Here is a 9,188-nt window from a genome sequence, read left to right on the forward strand (position 1 = left end):
CCTTCTACCATGGAACAACCAGTGGACTCAAACTGTATGCCTTTGGAATTGCAGTGCAGCTTCTTGCCACTTGGCCACCAGTGCTCTTACATGTCAATACCAAATATTTCTTTTCCCAGCTGGAGAAGTTTTATGATGTGCTTAGATATTTGATTCTTAGAAGTTCCCATACATCTATTTTTTTTCTCTGCCTGTTGTAGGCAAAGCTTTTTATTTTTTTTAGTTGTACATATTATGATCTGCTCTTTAATGCTTCCTATTACAGATGACTACTATGCTATCTACTATGAAAAAAATGTTTTAAAAAACCCCAAAACAAACAAAGACAACAACAGTAACAAAATCTCTCTTCAGGAAACTTCCCAGGGTAAAAAGAAAGCCTACTGACTGGGAACAAATATATGTCAATACCATCTCAAACAAAGGTCTCAGACAAAAGTTTACAGAATATTCCTGGGCCTCTAGAAGAAAAAGACTGATAACCCAACTATAAAATGGGTAAAAGACATGTAATGTCTTCACAGAGGAAGACATTCAGATATCCAATAGACACATGAATACATGCTCAAAATACCAGTGATGAGAAAGATGCAAATCAAAACCACAAGGAGATACCATCTCACCCCAGCAGCAATGGCAGCATTTAGTAGGGTAGCAAGTAATAAATGTTGGAGAGGATGTGAGGACATGGGAATGCTTATGCATTGTTGGTGGGATTGTAAAATGTTGCAACAACTCTGGAAGACAGTCTGACATTTCCTCAAAAAGTTAAACATAGAAACTCTGTATGACCTAGCTATTCCATAGTAGGCATATACCCCAAGGAAATTAGAACTGAGACACAAACTGAGATCTGTAACCAATGTTCATAGCAGCATTATTCACCATCACAAGAACATGGAAACAGCCCAAATGTCCAACCTCAACCAAATGGATTGAGAAATTGTGGTACATTCACACAATGAAATACTATGCAGCACTCAGGAGTAATGCTTTTGAAAAATACTACATAACTGGGGAGAGGCTGGAGAGTATTATGTTTAGTGAACTAATGCAGTCTCATAAGGACAAATACTGAATAAGATCACGGTTGAAAAAATAGAAGGATAACTAGTAAAACATGAATGAGAACTCAGAGGGGGAGGGATGAATATGGGCAGGGACGAAAACACAGGGTTACACAGTTTGGTAGGCTGGTGGGGAAGGTGAAAGTTCTGGGCGAAAAGACAGGGTAATATAGGGCAAGGTCCAATGGTGATTAATTTTATAAAACATAATACATGGACATGATTTTATGAAACACAATGAAAATGAAGAATAATGTGAAATACAATATATATAAACTTTGTAAGCAAACCAATAAAGTAAAAAAAGAGGGTGGAAGTGTCTTGTAGAACACATACACTTATCTATTGGGTTGTGATCATTAGTCCTTTATGAATTCCCCATAGCCAGTAATTGTTAATAGTTGTGAGTGGTGAATTAATTTTAAACAATCAATCTTAGAGAAATTTTCTTGATGCTTTTCTAGTAAGAATACATTATCTCTCATTTAAGTTTCTCTTTTAAAGATAACATTTTTATTTCTATGAAGGCAATTTCATTTTCCTCACGCTCAATAATATGTTTTAGACATGATTTCACTAATAATTACTTTGTTATAATTTTTTCCCAGACAAAGGGCAGGGGCACTTATGAATATTTAATGGCAGAGAAAGGCAGCGTTCATAATCTCTTTCTATATACTCGTTATAGGCAAACTTATTAATTAGCCTTGACAAATGGAAATTTATCTTCTTTTTCCTTTGGGGTGGTGTCTTGATTACTGAACTGAGACTGGGCTTACTACTCTAATGTCACAATTTAGATGAATAAAGAAGTGTCCGTCTTAGTCTGGATGTGCTTGTTGGAAGGAGAGGTGTGTGGAGGTTGATCTGTGGACAGAAGGACAACAAGAGAATAATATGATGCCCAAGACCCTGTGGACTAATTGTGAAACCTATGAAGAAAAAGAACAGTGAGAGGAAGCTGAAGGAATTGTAACCCATGGACTGGAGAGGGACACAGGAACCAGTTCCATGGTTCTTATGTGAGAGTGAGAGTCTTGGGTGAGAGACAAAGCATCTCCTTATATCTCAGTCAGCCTGGACAATCCCAGTTTTTATCTTCTGCCCTAAATAACCAGAAATCAGAGATCCTTTTCACTTCTGAAGTGGCTTAGTGAGAAAAGTTAAAGGTTTGCTCTACATAGAGTTGGGCAGAAGACAGATGCACTCCTTTGTCAACAGGGAAGGTGCTATGTCACTGTTAGGTTCAGAGGGCTGAAACAAAGGGTTTAATCACCTCTCTTGTTCTTTGGCTTTAGGAATACAATGGTGATCTGCAGAGCTGTTCCACGCACATCTCCCTAATAGTGATGCATTCTGCTTGCTGAAGCTTTAAATCATGAGAAGTTGCTATATCCCCCCCCCCTTTTGCTATTAACCAAGGGATTAAACCTTTTTTAAAATTTTTAAATCATTTTAAAATTAATTTTAATGAAAATTTACAGAGACTTTGGATTTCCATTCATTCATCGTTGCACTTTTCTCCCTGCCCAACCTTCTCCCTAGTACACTCTTCTCTTTGAAAAGTAAAAGTTCCTGCATTGATTTACAATCCCTCCCCCCAGGTCTACTCCACTATGCAGCCTTCGTTCTGGACTCCTGTCATGACAATAATATCTAATCATATATCCCTTTTAAACAGTTTTCTCCCTCATCTGTTTCAATGCAGTATACATTATTTATCCCATCTTTCTCAGTTTCCCCCCCACCCCGATATTAGTCCTGTTTTACAGAAGTGGCACTATGCAGTATTTGCCCCTTTGTAACTGAGATATTTCACTCTGCATTAAGTCCTCCAGGCTCACCCATTTTGTATATTTCATGAGTTCCTTGTTTTTCAATGCAGTGTAGTATTCCATTGTGTGAATATACCACAGCTTTTCTATCCATTTGTTTGTTGATGCACTTAGTTTGTTTCCAACTCCTTGCTATCTATCTATCGTGAACAAAGCCGCGATAAACATGGGTGTACATACATCTGTTTGGGTGGCAGTTATGGTCTCTTTGGGGTATATTCCCAGTAGTGGAATTGCTGGGTCAAATGGTATCTCTATTTGCAACTTTTTGAGAAAGCGCCACACTGCCTTCCACAGTAGTTGCACCATTTTACACTTCCACCAACAGTGAATAAGTGTTCCAGTTTCTCCACAACCTCACCAGCATTTGGTGCTTGCTGCTCTGTTAAATTTTGCTGTTCTGACCGGGGTAAGATGATATCTCATAGCTGTTTTGATTTGCATCTCTCTTAGAGCTAGGGATTTTGAACATTTCTTAATGTCTTATTGGCCATCTGAATGTCTTCTAGGGTGAAGTGTCTGTTCATATCCTGTGCCCAGTTTTCAATTGGATTGTTTACCTTTATCTTGTTGTGGTGGGATTAAACCTTTTGGATTTTACCACAGCTCCTGTGACTTCCTGGAAGGCAGGCTCACTAAATGTCCACAATAGAGCGAGAGGAACTGCTTTATTTGCTTTTCCTAAAGAAAGTCCCCAGGACAGCATGGAATTCTTAGAAGAGCCCTCTGTTAGGAAGACAATTTTTGTTTAGTGATCTCAGTTTGTCTCCCAGGCTGGTCAGGCCGGGAGGAATGAAGATAGAAGCTTTGGCAGTAATTATAAGTAGAAAATAAGAGTTCATTTCAATGTCGAGATTTTATTTGTTTAGCAGTTTTCAACAACATCTTTGAATGATCAAATCACTGAGAATATTCTGAAGTTCCCCAAAGTGAAGCGTATCTAAACAATCTTTTGAAAAATAATCCTTTGTCAAAGCAAAGATTAGGAATCTATCAGTCTGAAGCTTATCTTGGGAAAACCTGTGACTCCTGCTTTGGGCAGTTGCTTGAAAATTCTCACAGTGATGACAAGTGGAAAATGATGAATCTATTCTTTTCCAGGTGTGGGGGAAGCTTCTGAACAACTGTGCTTGTATGAATGATTCTCATGATCTCACTCTACAGTGATCGAGTCCACTGAGTGTATTTTTATTGTTTTGTAATGCAAACTTTTTTAGTATAAAAATAAAGCGAGAAGTACTTTGCATCATTGGTTTGTTATTTAATTGGGTTATGGTGAGATACCTTTTATTTATTTGCATTTTATCATGGTTAAAGATACATTGTTGGTTTATAATTAAAATGTGCCTTTAAATGATTACCCTGAATAAGTAAATTAAAAAAGAGAGGATTAACTGACCAGAAAAAGCTGATGTGCCTTCTTAGTGAAAGTAATGGATTCTTTACTGTCCCTACTGAATACATGTTTTAAAAAGAATAATGGAATATATAGACTGTCTCCTTATATCAGTAGGTTTTATTTCTTTCTGTACATTATTTATTCATAGGAATTACTTTTCTAAAGAAAAGTATTCTTTTGAGCTTTTCATTCTTTGCAACACAATAACTAACAATTGTGTGTGTCTGGGAAGGTCCTTTAGGGGTTTTTTTTACTGTAATTTTGCTTCTAGGCACTAACTCTGAATAATTGGAATTATTTTGCATTTGAATAATTTCCTTATGCTATTTTCCTAGTGTTTTAACATATAAATGTTCAATGTTTATGTATTTAAATTTCTTTTACCCTTTTTTATTCTACCTTGTCCTGAATAGAAGGAAAAATATTTTTTACTTAATTTATTCTCTTGTAATCTGAGAATTTTTTTTCATAAGAAGAAAACTATTGAAAAGAATTGTTACAGTGGAATACTTTGTGTCTGGAGATAATCTAGTGTATCTTTTATAACAGAGAGTGTCTAGTGTATCTTTTACAGAGCAGGAAGTTCTAGTGTCATGGTCCACAGTGAGTTATGCTGCTGATTCAAAGGCAACACCTTTCTGGTATTATAAATCCAAAAGCCACTTAATGGGAAAAAGATGGGCAGTCTCCTCCTATGCTCTGTTTAGTCTCTGAAATCTCACTGTCGCATCAGTTATGAATCAATTCCAATTCCCTGATAATGAGTTAATTTTTAATTTTTTATTTTATTTTAATTTTTAATTGGGTTATGGTGAGATACCTTTTATTTATTTATTTTATGAGATATCTATCTATTTATTTATTTATGAATGAATGAATAAAATCTATGACCCCTGGTGTTGTAGGGGCTAATTATTTGGCTGTATCTGAAAGGTTCATAGTTGGGAACCACAGTGATTTCCTGGGAGAAAGGCTTGGAGATTTACTTACCTAATGATTACAGCTTACCGGGCAGAGTTATTCTTTCCCAGAGAGTTGGAATCAACTCCTCAGCTCAAAACAATCACAAATTATAAAATGTATGCATGCCCCAGGTTTTTCCTTTTCTTAGTTACCTAAATAAAGATTCATCTATGCTCTTTGGCATATCTTCTCCTAGACCTGGATCCTTTTCCTAAAGTACTTCAATTCTCTTTCTTTAACTTTCCCCAATCTATCTACCAACATCATTAAAGTAAACCCAATCCATTGCTGCCCAATCAATTTAGACTTAGAGTGAAATACAGGGTGGAGATGAGCTTTACACAGAATCCACAAAGCTGTAATAGGAGCCTGCTACCACATCCTTCTCTTACAGAGTGAAAAACGGGTTTCAGCTAAGTGTTAACCACTGTCACACCAGGGCTCCTTTCTACCATCTTAAGTTCTTCCTTATTTTTAAAAACAATTAAAAAAAATCCCACCACTCTTCCCACAGTCCTGTGACTTCCTGTTCTACCAAACAACTTATAAAGTTTCACTGCCTGCTTTACTTCAATAACCTCGCTTATCCTTTGACTTCTGCTAATACAGAAAAAAAACCCACCAAAAAAAAACAAAACAAAAAAACACAACCCCTCTGCCTTTGATCTTTTAAAGGCCAAGGTAACAACCAATTCTCTGACATGTTGTCATAGCATCCCCAAACATGTAAAATGTTCCATATTTATGTATTTTATATTTATGTTACCCTTTTCCTTATGTGCTGCCTTGAACAGAAGGAATTATCTTTATTACTGGGTTTTTCCATTATAAACTGGGCATTTGATGATCTTACCCACTCTTTCTTGGAATTGTTTCATTTTGACTCTCATGGCATGAATATATTTGTGACCTCAGGGACTGCAGTTTTCAATATTAAGGCTCAATATCAAGAAGACAAAGATTCTCACCACTGGGCCAATTGGCAGCATCATGATAGATGGTGAAGAGATTGAGATTGTTCACAACTTTAGTTTCATGGCCCCACAGTCAACACTCTTGGCACCAGCAGCCAGGAAATTAAAAGATGTATTGTGATGGGAAAGTCTGCTGTTAGGGCCCTCTCCAAAGTACTGAAGAGCGATGGTGTCTCTCTGGAGACTAAGGTGCATCTGATACAGGCCATGGTCTTTGCTATCACTTGTTCTGCATCAGAGAGTTGGGACAATGACTAAGGAGGATAGAAGGAGAATTGATGCCTTTTAGCTGTGGTGCTGGAGAAGAGTATTGAGGGTACCATGGACCCCTAGGAAAACAAACAGATTCATCCTCGAGAGGGTTAAACCGGGTGGCTCCTTGGAGGCAAGGATTCTGAGGCTCCGTCTAACATACTTTGGACATGTTGTAAGGAGAGACTGGTCCTTGGAGAAGGACATCATGCTTGGGAGGGTGGAGGGACAGAACAGGAGGGGAAGGCCCTCTATGAGGTGGATTGATTCAGTGACTGGGGTAATCGGGATGGGAGTGTCAGAGACAGTGCGATTGGCACAGGACAGGGCAGAGTTTAGGGCTGTTGTACATACGGTCACTATGAGTCGCAAGAAATTCGACAACACATAACAACAACAAAAACATGAAACAAGAGACTTATCAGACTAGAGAGCATTTTGCTGATTGAACTATCTCAGTCTCATAGGGGGAAACACTGCATAAGACCAGCACTGTAAAAATACTAGGAGAACTAGTAAAACAGGTATAGGGACCAAAGTGGGGAAGGGATGAGAGCAGAGGGGTGAGGCTGGGTAGAAGTGAAATCACAGGGTTGCACAATTTGGTGGGTGGAGGGAGAGGGTAAAGGAAATGGGAGAGATCTCCTGGGACCTGAAAGACAGGGTAAATATGGGCATAGTTCAATGGTGATTAGTTTCATAAAACATAAAGCATGGGAATTATTATATAAAACACCATGTGAGACTCCGCCATGTTGGGGTTTGTGGGTCGTGTGGCAGCCGCCTCGGTTTCTGGGGCCTTGCGGGGCCTCGGCCCTTCAACATTGCTTCACCAAACCCAGCTCTTGCTGCGGGCCGCCCCCGCAGCACTGCAGCCTGGCAGAGACTATGCGGCCCAAACATCTCCTGTACCAAAGGCAGGCGCTGCCACCGGGCGCATCGTGGCAGTCATGGGGCGGTGGTGGACGTCCAGTTTGACGAGGGCCTACCCCCGATCCTAAATGCTTTGGAAGTGCAGGGCAGGGATACCAGACTGGTCTTGGAAGTATCCCAGCATTTGTAAGCACAGTAAGGACCATTGCTATGGATGGTACCTAAGGTTTGGTCAGAGGCCAGAAGGTCCTGGATTCTGGAGCACCAATCAAAATTCCTGTTGGTCCTGAGACCTTGGGCAGAAGCATGAATGTCATTGGAGAACCCATTGACGAGAGAGGTCCTATCAAAACTAAACAGTTTGCTCCTATTCATGCTGAGGCTCCTGAGTTCATGGAGATGAGTGTTGAGCAGGAAATTCTGGTCACTGGTCTCAAGGTTGTGGATCTGCCGGCTCCCTATGCCAAGGGTGGTAAAATTGGACTTTTGGGTGGTGCTGGAGTTGGGAAGACTGTACTGACCATGGAACTAATCAACAATGTTGCCAAAGCCCATGGTAGTTACTCTGTGTTTGCTGGTGTTGGTGAAAGGACCCGTGAGGGCAATGACTTATACCATGAATAACTGAGTCTGGTCTTATCAACTTGAAAGGTGCTACCTCCTAGGTGGCGCTTGTGTATGGTCAAATGAGTGAACCTCCTGGTGCTCAGGCCCGAGTAGCTTTGGACAGACTGTAGCCGAATACTTCAGAGACCAAGAAGGTCAAGATGTACTTCTGTTTATTGAGAACATCTTTCGCTTTACCCAGGCTGGCTCAGAGGTTTCTGCCTTACTGGGCGGAATCCCTTCTGCTGTGGGCTGTCAGCCTACCTTGGCTACTGATATGGGTACTATGCAGGATAGAGTCACCACCACTAAGAAAGGATCCATCACCTCTGTACAGGCTATTTATGTGCCAGCTGATGATTTGACTGATCCTGTTCCTGCTACTACCTTTGCCCATTTGGATGCTACAACTGTATTGTCCCGTGCTATTGCTGAGCTGGAAATCTGTCCAGCTGTGGATCCTCTAGATTCCACCTCTCGCATTATGGACCCCAATATTGTTGACAATGAACATTATGATGTTGCCTGTGGGGTGCAAAAAATTCTATAGGACTACAAATCTCTCCAGGACATCATTGCTATCTTGGGTATGGATGAACTTTCTGAGGAAAACAAGTTGACTGTGTCCCGTGCACAGAAAAGACAGCGTTTCTTGTCTCAGCTATTCCAGGTTGCTGAGGTTTTCACGGGTCATATGGGGAAGCTGGTACCCTTGAAGGAGACCATCAAAGGATTTCAGCAGATTTTAGCAGGTGAATATGACCATCTCCCAGAACAAGCCTTTTATATGGTGGGACCCATTGAAGAAGCTGTGGCAAAAGCTGATAAACTGGCTGAAGAACATTCGTGAGGGGCTCCTTTGGTTGGGCAAATTGTCCACCTTGCTTTTCATCTTCTTGCCCCTTGTCCAGAAAGCTTCCATTTTCTGTGTAAGCCACATGAGAATGAAGATGTTGTGTTGTCTAATGAATATTTAAAGTTTCCAATAAAATGTACATCCTAAAAAAAAAACAAACAAAAAATCACCATGTGAATGAAGAACCATGTAAAACACAAAATAAACTTTGTAAGCAAATCAATATAAATGAATTTTTTTAAAAAAATAACAAAACAACAACAACCACATACACACACACACACACACACACACCCCAAAAGGGACTTGGCACAGGATTTGTTGGGTCCAAATCAACCTCTGTCACCCAACACATGGCAGAGG

The 9,188-nt window shown here is 39.8% G+C and overlaps 1 pseudogene; it reads left to right on the forward strand.

Moving 5' to 3' along the window:
• Positions 1 to 7,242: 7,242 nt before the first annotated feature.
• On the forward strand, positions 7,243 to 8,819 carry LOC102851536 (annotated as a pseudogene).
• Positions 8,820 to 9,188: the final 369 nt, after the last annotated feature.

Source organism: Elephantulus edwardii, unplaced genomic scaffold, assembly GCF_000299155.1.
Source record: "Elephantulus edwardii isolate Elephantulus edwardi_28Jun2011 unplaced genomic scaffold, EleEdw1.0 scaffold00368, whole genome shotgun sequence".
Classification (NCBI taxonomy): domain Eukaryota; kingdom Metazoa; phylum Chordata; class Mammalia; order Macroscelidea; family Macroscelididae; genus Elephantulus; species Elephantulus edwardii.